The sequence below is a fragment of the Rhinopithecus roxellana genome, chromosome 1 (genome assembly GCF_007565055.1).
Source record: "Rhinopithecus roxellana isolate Shanxi Qingling chromosome 1, ASM756505v1, whole genome shotgun sequence".
Taxonomy (NCBI): Eukaryota; Metazoa; Chordata; class Mammalia; order Primates; family Cercopithecidae; genus Rhinopithecus; species Rhinopithecus roxellana.
The window spans coordinates 170,272,476-170,285,952 of record NC_044549.1 but is presented as its reverse complement, the minus strand read 5'-3'; positions in this window follow the sequence as shown (position 1 = coordinate 170,285,952).

Here is a 13,477-nt window from a genome sequence, read left to right as displayed (position 1 = left end):
TATCTTTCTGAAATAAGACAGGCAGACAAAAACAGAGGAAAATTTTAAAAATGGAGGAACAAAACCTCTGAAAAATATGGGATTAAGTAAAAAGACCAAATCTACAACTGATTGGCATAGCTAAAAGAGAAGGGGAGAATAGAACCAATTTGGAAAACATATTTCAAGATGTCGTCCATAAGAACTTCCCCAACCTGGCTAGACAGGCGAAAATTCAAATTCAGGAAATGCAGAGAACCCCAGTAAGATACTCCATGCGAAGATCATCCTCAAGACACATAATTATCAGATTCTCCAAAGCTGAAATAGAAGAAAAAAATGTTAAGGACGGCCAGAGAGAAAGGCTAGGTCACCTACAAAGGGACATCCATCAGACTAACAGCAGACCTTTCAGCAGAAACCCTACAAACCAGAAGAGATTGGCGGCCAATATTCAACATTCTTAAAGGAAAGAATTCCAGCTCAGAATTTCATATCCAGCCAAACTAAGCTTCATAAACGAAGGAAAAATAAGATCCTTTTCAGATAAGCAAATGCTGAGGGAATTCGTTACCACCAGGTCTGCCTCACAAGCGCTCCTGAAGAAAGCACTAAATATAGAAAGGAAAAACTGTTACTGGCCAGTACAAAGCATAATGAAGTACACAGACCAGCGACACTATAAAGCATCTACATAAACAACTCTGCAAAGTAATCAGCTAGCATCATGATAACAGGGTCAAATTCATACATAGCAACACTATATCCCAATTAAAAGGGCATAGTATTGGGGTATACTATGGCCCAATTAAAAGACACAGAGTAGCAAGCTGGATAAACAACCAAGACTCATTCGGGCATGGTGGCTCATGCCTGTAACCCCAGCACTTTGGGAGGCCAAGGCAGGTGGATCACTTGAAGTCAGGAGTTCAAGACCAGCCTGGCCAACATGGCAAAACCCCATCTCTGCTAAAAATACACAAACTAGCTGGGCATGGTGGCATGCCCCTGTAGTCCCAGCTACTTGGGAGGCTAAGGCAGGAGAATGGCTTGAACCTGGGAGGCAGAGGCTGCAGTGAGCTGAGATGGTACCAATGCACTCCACCCTGGCAAGACTCTGCATCAGAAAAAAAAAAAAAAAAAAAAAAAGAACCAAGACTCTTTGGCATGCTGTCTTCAAGAAACTCATCTCACATGCAGTGATACACATAGGCTCAAAATAAAGGAATGGAGGAAAATTTGCCAAGCAAATGGAGAACAGAAAAAAAGTAGGGGTCACAATCCTAGTTTCTGACAAAACAGACTGATATGGTTTGGCTCTGTGTCCCTACCCAAATCTCACCTCAAATTGTAATCCCCATAATCTTCACATGTCAAGGGCAGGACTGAGTAGAGGTAACTAGATCATGGGGACAGTTTTCCCCATGCTGTTCTCATGATAATGAGTGAGTCTTACAAGATCCAATGGCCCTAATAAGCTTCTGGCATTTTTTCTGCTTGCGCTTCTCCTTTCTGCCACCCTGTGAAGAAGGTGCCTTTCTTCCCCTTCACCTTCCACCATGATTGTAAGTTTCCTGAGACCTTCCCAGCCATGTGGAACTGTAAGTCAATTAAACCTCTTTGCTTTACAAATTACCCAGTCTCAGATATTTCCTTATAGCAATTTGAGAATGCACTACTACACAGACTTTAAACCAGCAAAGATCAAAAGAGGCAAAGAAGGGTGTTACATAATGTTAAAGGGTTCAATTCAATAAGAAGAGCTAACTGTCCTAAATATATATGCATCCAAGACAGGGGCACCAAGATTCATAAAGCAAGTTCTTAGAGACCTTAGATTCCCATACAATAATAGTGGGAGAACTTCACATCCCACTGACAATATTAGACAGATCACTGAGACAGAAAATTAATGAAGATATTCAGGACCTGAACTCAGCTCTGGATCAAATGGACCTTATAGGTATCTACAGGACTCTCTACCCAAAAACAACAACATATACATTCTTCTCATCACCATGTAGCACTTACTCTAAAATAATCATAAGTGAAATATTCCTCAGCAAATGTAAAATAACTGAAATCATAATAGTCTCTCAGATGAGAGTACAATCAAATTAGAATTCAAGACTAAGAAATTATCTCAAAACCATACAATTACATGAAAACTGAATAATCTCCTCCTGAATGACTTTTAGATAAATAATGAAATTGAGGCAGAAATCAAGTTTTTTGAAACTAATGAGAACAGAGATACAACATACCAGAATCTCTGAGACACAGCTAAGGCAGTGTTAAGAGGAAAATGTATAGCACTTAATGTCCATATCAAAAAGCTAGGAAGATCTCATGTTAACAACCTAACATCACAACTAAAAGAACTAGAGAACCAAGAGCAAACAAATCCCAAAGCTAGCAGAAGACAAGAAATAACCAAAAATCAGAGCTGAACTGAAGGAGATAGAGACACAAAAAAAAACTTACAAAAGATCAATGAATCCAGGAACTGGTTTTTTGAAAAAAAATTAATAAAATAGACCACCAGCTAGGCTAATAAAGAAGAAAAGGAAGAAGATATAAATAAACAGATAAGGGGGATATTACAACTGATCCCACAGAAATACAAGCAACTATCAGAGAATATTATAAACACCTCTATGCACAATAAACTAGAAAATCTAGAAGAAATGGATAAATTCCTGGACACACACATCCTCCCATTACTGAACCAGGAAGAAATTAAATCCCTGAACAGACCAATAACAAATTCTGAAATTGAGACAATAACAAATAGCCTATGAATCAAAAAAAGCCAAGGACCAGATAGATTCACAGCTGAATTCTACCAGAGGTACAAAGATGAACTGGTACTATTCCTACTTAAACTATTCCAAAACAATTGAGAAGAAGGGCCTCCTCCATAACTCATTCTATGAGACCAGCATCATCCTGATACCAAAATCTGTCAGAGATACAACAAAAAAGGAAAACTTCAAGCCGTATCTTTGATTAACAGCAATGCAAAAATCCTCAACAAAACACTGGCAAACTGAATCCAGCAGCACATCAAAAATCTTATCTACCATGATCAAGTTGGCTTTATCCTCAGGATTCAAGTTTGGTTCAAAATATGCAAATAAATAAGTGTGATTCATCACATAAACAGAATGAAAGACAAAAACCACATGGTTTTCTCAATAGTTGAAGAAAAGGCTTTTGATAAAATTCAGTATCCCTTCATGTTAAAAACTCTCAACAAACTAGGTATTGAAGGAACATACCTCAAAATAATAAGGGCCATACATGACAAACCCACAGCCAACATCATACTGAGTGAGCAAAAGCTGGAAGCATTCCCCTTGAATACTGGCACAAGACAAGGATGCCCCATCTCACCACTCCTATTCAACAAATATTGGAAGTCCTGACCAAAGAATCAGGTAAGAAAAATAAATAAAGGGCATTCAACTAAAATAGGAAGAAAGGAAGTAAAACTATCCCTGTTTGTGGATGACATGATCCTATATCTACAAAACCCCATTGTCTCAGCCCAAAAGCTTCTTAAGGTGATAAACAACTTCAGCAAAGTCTCAGGATACAAAATCAATGTGAAAAATCACTAGCATTCCTATACACCAAAAACAGGCAAGGTGAGAGCTAAGTCATGAACAAACTCCCATTCACAATTGCCACAAAAAGAATTAAATACTAGAAATACAGCTAACTAGGGAGGTGAAAGATCTCTACAAGGAGAACAACAAACCACCTCTCAAAGAAATCAGAGATGATACAAACAAGTGGAAAAACATTCCATGCTTATGGATAGGAAGAATCAATATTGTTTAAATGGACATACTGTCCAAAGCAATTTACAGATTCAATGCTATTCTCATTAAACTATCATTGACATTCTTCACAGAACTAGAGAAAGCTATTGTAAGATGCATATGGAATAAAAAAATAGTCCAAATAGCCAAGGCACTTCTAAGCAAAAAGAACAAAACTGGAAGCATCGTGCTACCCAACGTTAAACTATGCTACAGGGCTACAGTAATCAAAACAGCATAGTACTGGTACAAAAACAGACACATAGACCAACGGAGCAGAATAGAGAGCCCAGAAATAAGACTGCAGACCTACAACTATCTGATCTTCAAACAAACCTGACAAAAACAAACAATGGGGGATGGATTGCCTATTCAATAAATGGTACTGGGATAACAGGCTAGCCATAAGCAGAAAACTGAAACTGGACCCCTTCCTTACACCATATACAAAAATTAACTCAAGATGAATTAAATATTTAAAACCCAAAATTATAAAAACCCTGGAAGATAACTGAAGCAATACCATTCAGGACATAGGCACAGACAAAGATTTCATGATGAAGACATCAAAAGCAATTGCAACGAAAGCAAAAATTGACAAATGGGATCTAATTAAACTAAACAACTTCTGCACAACAAAAGAAATCTATCAACAGAGTAAACAGACAGCCTACAGAATGGGAGAAAAATTTTGCAAACTATGTATCTGACAAAAGTCTAATATTCCACATCTACAAGGAACTTAAACAAATTTACAAGAAAAAAAGCAACCCCATTAAAAAGTGAAAAAAAGGACATTAACGGACACTTCTTAAAAGAAGACATACATGCGGCCAACAGTCATATGAAAGAAAACTCAACATCACTGATCATTAGAAAAATGAAAATCAAAACCACAATGAGAAACCATCTCACACCAGTCAGAATGGCTATTATTAAAATGTCAAAAAATAATAGAGGCTGGTGAGGCTGTAGAGAAAAAGGAACTCTTATACAGTGTTGGTGGGGGGAGTGTAAATTTGTTCAACCATTGTGGAAGACAGTGTGGTGATTCCTCAAAGACCTAAAATCAGAACTACCATTTGACCCAGCAATCCCATTACTGGGTATCTCCCCAAAGAAATATAAATTGTTCTATTATAAAGACACATGCATGTGTATGTTTATCATAGCACTATTGACAATACCAAAGACACAGCATCAACCTAAATGCCCATTAATGATAAACTGGATAAAGAAAATGTGGCACATATATACCATGGAATACTATGTAGCCGTGAAAAAGAATAAGATCATGTCCTTTGCAGGGACATGGATGGTGTTGGAGATCATTATCCTTAGCAAACTAACTCAGGAACACAAAACCAAATATGGCATATTCTCACTTACAAGTGGGGGCTAAATGATGAGAACACATGTGTTCTTTATGTGTATAAAGGAGAACAAAACACACTAGGGCCTATCAGAAGTTGGAAGGATGGAGGAGGGAGAGGGCCAGGAAAAATAACTAATGGACACTAGGCTTAATACCTGGGTGATGAAATAATCTGTATAATAAACCCCCAAGATACACGTTTACCTGTGTAGCAAACGTGCACATGTACCCCTGAACTTAAAAAAGAAAAATAAAAGAAGATCACCATGGCAAAATATATATATATATATATATATATATATATATGTTATATATATATTTTTATATATATATGAACTCTAGAGTCAGACTATGATATATATGTATATATAGTATATGTGTATAGAAATAGAGACACATAGATAGATGATTGATTGATTGGCTAGCCAATCACAAAAAAGCAAGAAAGAGAACAGGAGGGAGTCCACTGGCAGACAGGAGAGTTCAAGAAAATCCTGAAAGATGGAAAGAAGAGTGCTTAGGGAAGGAGGCACAGCATAATTTGGACATAGAGGCAGCCATGGAAACAAGGACACAAAGTTGCCTGACTTCTTGACAGAACCCCAGAAGGGCTTGAAATAAAGTTACAGCAGAAAGTACATGAAGGTAAAATTAGGAAAATGATTTGGAAGTCAGTGTGATAACCATTTTCCAACATGGTTTTCAATAATCGTTACTCCCTGGTATTCACCTGTTTGGCTCTCTCCTTTATTAAATAAGGAATGGCCCTATGTGGCCAATGGGATATAGAAGTGACAATGAGTGATTTCTGAGGCCAGGTCTTAAAAGACTTTGCAGCTTTCACCTGTTCTCTTGGATGGCTCACTCTGGAGAAGCCAGCTGCCATGCTGTGAGGATACTGAAAGCTTCCCAAGGAGTGGAGAGGGAAGGAACATAGGAAGGGGAAGGCAAGGAGAGAGGGAAGGGAAGAAAAGGGAGAAAATCAGATTGTATACAAAGCAATAGTAATATAAACTGAACCACATTTTCCTAAGAGCAAGTAATCCTGGATACTGGACACAATTGAGGAATGCCTACACAATGTTGAAAGAAAGATGGTGTGGTACTTATAAGCATGAACTCTAGAGTCAACTGCCTGAGTTTAAATTCCTGGTATTTCCACTTACTAGCTGCCTGACCTAATTTTAACTACTTTCGCCTGCCTCCAAGTATGTGTCAATGGCCAGAAGGCAGTTAGATCCATGATGAACAAAACAGAAAAAAAGGATCAGGACTTCTTAGTCAGGTTAGACAGGATGGCTAACAAGAGTAAGGCCTAGCCCAGTGCTGACAGCAACCAGGATAAAGGACTACATCTTCAATCTACCATCTGAAGTAAGAAGCAAAGGAAACCAAAGTCAGTTCTGTGAAGCAGGGGCTAAGAGGGATCAGGAAATTGAAAGGGATTTCCAGGCTTCTCTCCCAAGAGAGAGCTGGAGGAGAAAACATACAACATGGGTGGGATAGGACCAGTCTGGCAAACTAGCTCCATACAGTGGGAGTTAGATTACGAAGCTAATGCATCACCAGACTCAGACATTGGGCCACCAAAGACTATGTTTACAGCTTGCTTCCTAGAAAGAAGGGCAGGATTATCATTTCCAAGACAAGGTCAATTTAAACAAGCAACAGTGGTTAAGAATAAACCCTATTACGTTCATTAAACCGTAATGAATGTCTCTACCCCAAACTATGAGAGCTCCAGGGACAGAGATTGTGTGTTGGTCCATTTTTATCCCCAGCGTTTGGCACCTGGTCAGCACTTGATAAATAAAGGAAAGAATGTATAAATGAAAGGTGACTTTTTTGTGTTGAAATAATTAAAATGGAGGCCTGAAGAATCCTTGAGCAGACGAAGATAGTTAGGCTTCATAAGTGACCTTAACCTTGCTTGATTTAGAAACATAAGTGAACTTTAACTTGGGCTACTTCTTGTAAATGCTCATATTAAAAGAAAAATGAAACTTAAGGCTAGCCAATAAGAAGCCAGCAACTAACCTATATAACAAGGGATTTTCCAGCAGGATAGATCACATGTGGCAACTGTAGAACTAAGCAATCAAGTCTGGTGGACTACTTCTTTGTCTGCCCTGTAAAAGCCTTCCCCTTCTACTCTGAACCACTTCTGGAAGAGTCCCTAAACCACTTTTGGTTTGGTACTTCCTGATTCACAAGTTGCTCAAACACACACTTAAATCTTTTATCATGCCTCAGTTTATCTTTTAATATTAGAGACTACTGAATTAAAGACTAAAGGCTTATGATGGAGATCCAGATCCGGGCCTAGAATTAGTTTATTGCCCAACTGTGGCTGCTCCTTAGAGGCAAGATTCCCCCTGCTACTCTAGTTTCTGCCCTCACAGTGAGTACACGCCCTCTGGCCACTGCCTTCTGCTGGTCACCTCCCAATCACACCCTCTGGAGCCTGAACTGCCCGAAATGATGCCTGCACCCTGGCAAGGGCATAAATGGCTAGCCATTCCCTCTGGCCCAGCTAGTCAAGATGGCTAATGTTGTCCAAAGCTCTCCTGTCTCTTTTTCTCAGGTATGGGACTCTGCTCTACTGGAGGAGAGTCACACAAAACTCCAACTTCCTTGATTTGTCCCCAGCTGTCTCCACTCTCAGGCATCCCTTTTCTTTTCTTTCACTTTTGCGAATGCAGTTCAAACTCACTGCAGTAACTTCCCAAAGAAACTCACTCAGTGATACACAGACAAGGAAACTGAGTCTCAGAGAAGATGGGAAACTTGTCCCCGATCACAGAACTGCTAGGTGTCAAAGATAAGATGGGGATTGTGCACCCCATGAAATCTTCAAGACTCTATTCTTCCAGTAGCAGGCTCCCTGACTGGCCCAACAGACCACCTTCAGTCTCCAAATAAGCACGAACTGCCCTGGGCTGACTCCACTGACCTCCACATACACTTTCCTTCCAGAGGGAGGAAATGCTAGCAACCTCCATGGCCTATAAATCCCTGAATACACTTTTGTTTCAAAAAGGTCATTTCCAAGCACACATCTTTTTTGAGATGGAGTCTTGCTCTGTTGCCCAGGCTGGAGTGCAGTGGTGCAATCTCAGCTCACTGCAAGCTCCACCTCCCGGGTTCATGCCATTCTCCTGCCTCAGCCTCTGGAGTAGCTGGGAGTATAGGCACCCACCACCATGCCCAGCTAATTTTTTTTTTTTTTTTTTTTTTTTGTATTTTTAGTAGAGACAGGGTTTCACTGTGTTAGCCAGGATGGTCTTGGTCTCCTGACTTCATGATCCACCTGCCTCGTGCTCCCAAAGTGCTGGGATTACAGGCGTGAGCCACCACGCCTGGCCCCAAGCACACATCTTAAAAGCACCTGAGTTTTTGCATTGATCCTAGAAATAAGGCCTCTAACTTCAAGGACAAAAGCAAAATACCATGAATTTGGAACAAATTCAAGGGTCAAGCCTGCCTAAAACAGAGAAAAATAATACAATAATGATGGTGCACTATTTTCAAGGAAATGAGGCTTTGCCATGGTCATGTCCACGTACTAACTAGAACTGCACATGGCAATCATACTTAGACGAAGACGTAATTTAACGAATAGGTAAGAATTATTTGAGTTAGCAAATCAGATCATCAATCTAAGCCATTACAAGGCCCAGCTTTCAGAGACATTTCACTTTCTCTACATAAGCGCAGTTACTGAAGCCTTTTATTTATTCTATAAAGTATATAAATATCTCTTCCTTGACTCTTATTTACACTTCTGCTTCACTTAAAAACATCCTTTTTTTCTTGATACAGCAAAGAGAAACCTTATTTAAAATCCTTTCTGCGGAAGCAATTGTACCCTAAACCTCAGCATCATTCATTATACCCAGGCCACAGACTTGCACATGTGCCCCTAGAATCTAAAATAAAAGTTGAAATTATTAAAAATAAAGTCCTTTCTGAATTATCACAAATTTTAAGTTGATATTCCTAGGATCAGTGAAATTTTAACATAAGCCTGAATTAACTGTGGATTTAAAAAAATAAAGGTAACACCCTTGTTTATAAGTGGCATTCCCTAACATGAGGCACTAATAACTATACATTTGCTAAAAATAAAGAAGTCAAAACATGTTATTGTTTATTTCATTAATTCTACTTTTCTTAATTGTGTGATTGTGGAGAATTTAAACCTATTTTGATAGGCTTTTCAAAAGAAGGCATATTTTTACTATATTTTATTTTCCAAAGTGGCTATTCTCAATGTTATTGAGTTGTTATAGCTTATTGTTGATCATTCGCTTTCATCAGTCCTTCCTTCTAAAAGCACTCAATGCCCATGATACTGGTCATAGCCAAGAACAACATAAAATATATAACCCAAACTATGGCACTTCTAACAGCAATAATGGGGACTATTAATAAAGACACCAGGCACAAACTGGCTGTGTCCTAGGCATATTGAAAAGCAAGATCAGCCCAACACAGTAGTCCTCCTCCTGATAATATATTCTATGTAAACACTTTCAAAAGATAAAGCTAAATGCACAAAGATTCTCATTGCTATAGAATATACATCAGTAAAAAATAAGAAGCAGCCTAATATGGGAGATATTAAGGTATGGGAATATTAACTTGATTATACATGCAATTAATTGAATATTATATAAATCATTAAAATCAATTACGAAAACAGCATAACAGTATAAAATGGCATGCAAAAATATTTAAAATACAATTTTGAGTGAAAAAAGACAAATTCATATGAGCACTGGTATTACAGCTATGTAAAATTATATTCAGATATATAAAGACATGACCAGCTACATAATTTGTGAGGCCCAGGACAAAATGAAAATGAGGGGCCTCTTGTTAAAAAGTTATTGAGAATCCCCAGCTGGTGACAGTAGAACATTAAACCAATGTTCTATATGAGGCCCATCTCAGTCTGGGACACTGTGCCACTGTCTCTTCGTCCACTTGTGCTGCTGTAACAAAATACCTTAAACTAGGTAATTTACAAACCACAGAAATTCATTTCTCACAGTTCTAGAGGCTGGGAAGTCCAAGATCAAGGTGCCTATAGATTTGGTGTCTGGTGGGTGCTCACTGTTTTATAGGTGGCACCTTCTTGCTATGTCCTTGCCTTCCCAGGGGGCAAACTGGCTCCCTCAAACCTCAAAAGAGGTCTCCTGACCTCATGATCACCTGCCTCGGCCTCCCAAAGTGCTGGGATTACAGGCGTGAGCCATCACGCCTGGCCCCAAGCACACATCTTACCTGAGTTTTTGCATTGATCCTAGAAATAAGGCCTCTAACTTCAAGGACAAAAGCAAAATACCATGAATTTGGAACAAATTCAAGGGTCAAGCCTGCCTAAAACAGAGAAAAATAATACAATAATGATGGTGCACTATTTTCAAGGAAATGAGGCCATTCCCTCCTCAGTCTTAATGGCACGAATCCCACCCATGAGGGCTCCACCCTCATGAGCTAACCACCTCCCAAGGGTCCCACCTCCTAATACTACTGCAGTGGAGATTAAGTTTCAACAGATTAATTTTGGAGGGAATCCATTCATTATTTGAATCAACATAGCACATTGCAAAGGTCACAGGACCATGAAGCCTGGAGAAGAACTACTTGAAGAGAGAGAACATTAAAACAAATCAGTTATTTGGAAGGGTCATAGGTTTTTTTGTTTTATCGTCATTATTTTTATAATATTTTTGTCATAAATTAAATTTTAATTGGTAACAGTTTTAGATTAACATATAGTAAAATCAACTTTTAACAATGTGAATATTTTCTGACACTCTGAAAACAGACACATCCTGGGGCTCCAGGTCTCCATACCGCCTGAGCATCAGTATCTCCCAGGTGGCTTTATACATTCCAAATGTCCACCCCTCACCCTTAGAGATTTTGACTCACTGGTCTGAAACAAAGCAATTGAAACCTAGCTAGGTAGCATTCTAAACTGCCTCTTTCAACAGAAGGATTTCAAGTATTGTATTTGGCCTTCAGGATCTTATTATCTCTCAAAAATAACCAAGTTTTCATGACTTAATCATGACTACAAGTCATGTAGGAGGAGGAGTCTCTGGTTTGCGGTTTTGACTTTCATGTTGTGTTGTTTTGTCTGTTTTTAACCCTAAACTTGATGTTACTCATCGTGAGGTAAGCTTTCAAAATAGTAAATATACAAGCTATGTAATTCTATGGTGAAATAATATCATATCTGCAAGAAAACCAAGATGAAATTTTAGATACAGAGAATGAGAAATCTGTTAAGAAAATTGTTGAGATTTTTCCCTTTGTATGGCTTCAAGGTAAGAACAGGCATGGTTTTATATGGAGCTTATTATAGCCTACCACAAACTTATTAATAAGAAACAGTGTTCCAGATATTAGGTCATCAACCAAAGATACGTGCAAAATATTTTCTTTTTTTTTTTCTTTTTTTTAAGGATGGCCCTAAGAATAAACATTCCTTACTTGATTTCATGACAAATTGAGAGACAGAGGCAGTAGATGGTGAGAGGGAGATCAAAACACCCCCCTTTTGTAGCTGATAAATAGGTTGGAAGAAATGTAATTTATTTAATTATCGTTATACTTTAAGTTCTAGGGTACATGTGCACAACGTGGTTTGTTACATATGTATACATGTGCCATGTTGGTTTGCTGCACCCATCAGCTCATCATTTACATTAGGTATTTCTCCTAATGCTATCCCTCTCCCAGCTCCCCACCCCACAACAGGCCCCGGTATGTGATATTCCCCTCCCTGTGTCCATGTGTTCTCATTGTTCAACTCCCACTTATGAGTGAGAACATGCAGTGTTTGGTTTTCTGTCCTTGTGATAGTTTGCTTAGAATGAGGGTTTCCAGCTTCATCCATGTCCCTGCAAAGGACATGAATTCATCCTTTGTTATGGCTGCATAGTATTCTGTGGTATATATGGGTCACATATTCTTAATTCAGTCTATTATTGATCAACATTTGGGTTGGTTCCAAGTCTTTGATATTGTGAATAGTGCCTCAATAAACATACATGTGCATTTGTCTTTATAGTATCATGATTTATAATCCTTTGGGTATATACCCAGTGATGGGAATGCTGGGTCAAATGGTATTTCTAGTTCTAGATATTTGAGGAATTGCCACACTGTCTTCCACAATGGTTGAACTAATTTACACTCCCACCAACAGTGTAAAAGCGTTCCTATTTCTCCACATCTTCTCCAGCATCTGTTGTTTCCTGACTTTTTAATGATTGCCATTCTAACTGGCTTGAGATGGTATCTCATTGTGGTTTTGATTTGCATTTCTCTGATGACCAGTGATGATGAGCATTTTTTCCTATATCTGTTGGCTGCATAAATGTTTTCTTTTGAGAAGTGTCTGTTCATATCCTTTGCCCACTTTTTGATGGGGTTGTTTTTTTCTTGTAAATTTGTTTCAGTTCTTTGTAGATTCTGGATATCAGCCCTTTGACAGATGGGTAGATTGCAAAGATTTTTCTCCCATTCTGTAGGTTGCCTGCTCACTCTGATCATAATTTCTTTTGCTGTGCAGAAGCTCTTTAATTAGATCCCACTTGTCTATTTTGGCTGCTATTGCCATTGCTTTTGGTGTTTTAGTCATGAAATCTTTGCCCATGCCTATGTCCCGAATGGTATTGCCTAGGTTTTCTTCCAGGGTTTTTGTGGTTTTAGGTCTTACCTCTAAGTCTTTAATCCATCTTGAATTAATCTTTGTGTAAGGTGAAAGGAGGGGATCCAGTTTCGGCTTTCTACATATGGCTAGCCAGTTTTCCCAGCACCATTTATTAAATAGGGAATCCTTTCCCCATTGCTTGTTTTTGTCAGGTTTGCCAAAGATCAGATGGTTGTAGATGTATGGTGTTATTGCTGAGGTCTCTGTTCTGTTCCATTGCTCTATAAATCTGTTTTGGTATCATTATCATGCTGTTTTGGTTACTGTAGCCTTGTAGTGTAGTTTGAAGTCAGGTAGTGTGATGCCTCCAGCTTTGTTCTTTTTGCTTAGGATTGTCTTGGCTCTGCAGGCTCTTTTTTGGTTCCATATGAACTTTAAAGTAGTTTTTTCCAATTCTGTGAAGAAAGTCATTGGTAGCTTGATGGGGATATCATTGATTCTATAAATTACCTTGGGCAGTACGGCCATTTTCATGTTATTGATTCTTCCTATCCATGAACATGAAATGTTCTTCCATTTGTTTGTGTCCTCTTATTTCGTTGAGCAGTGGTTTATAGTTCTCCT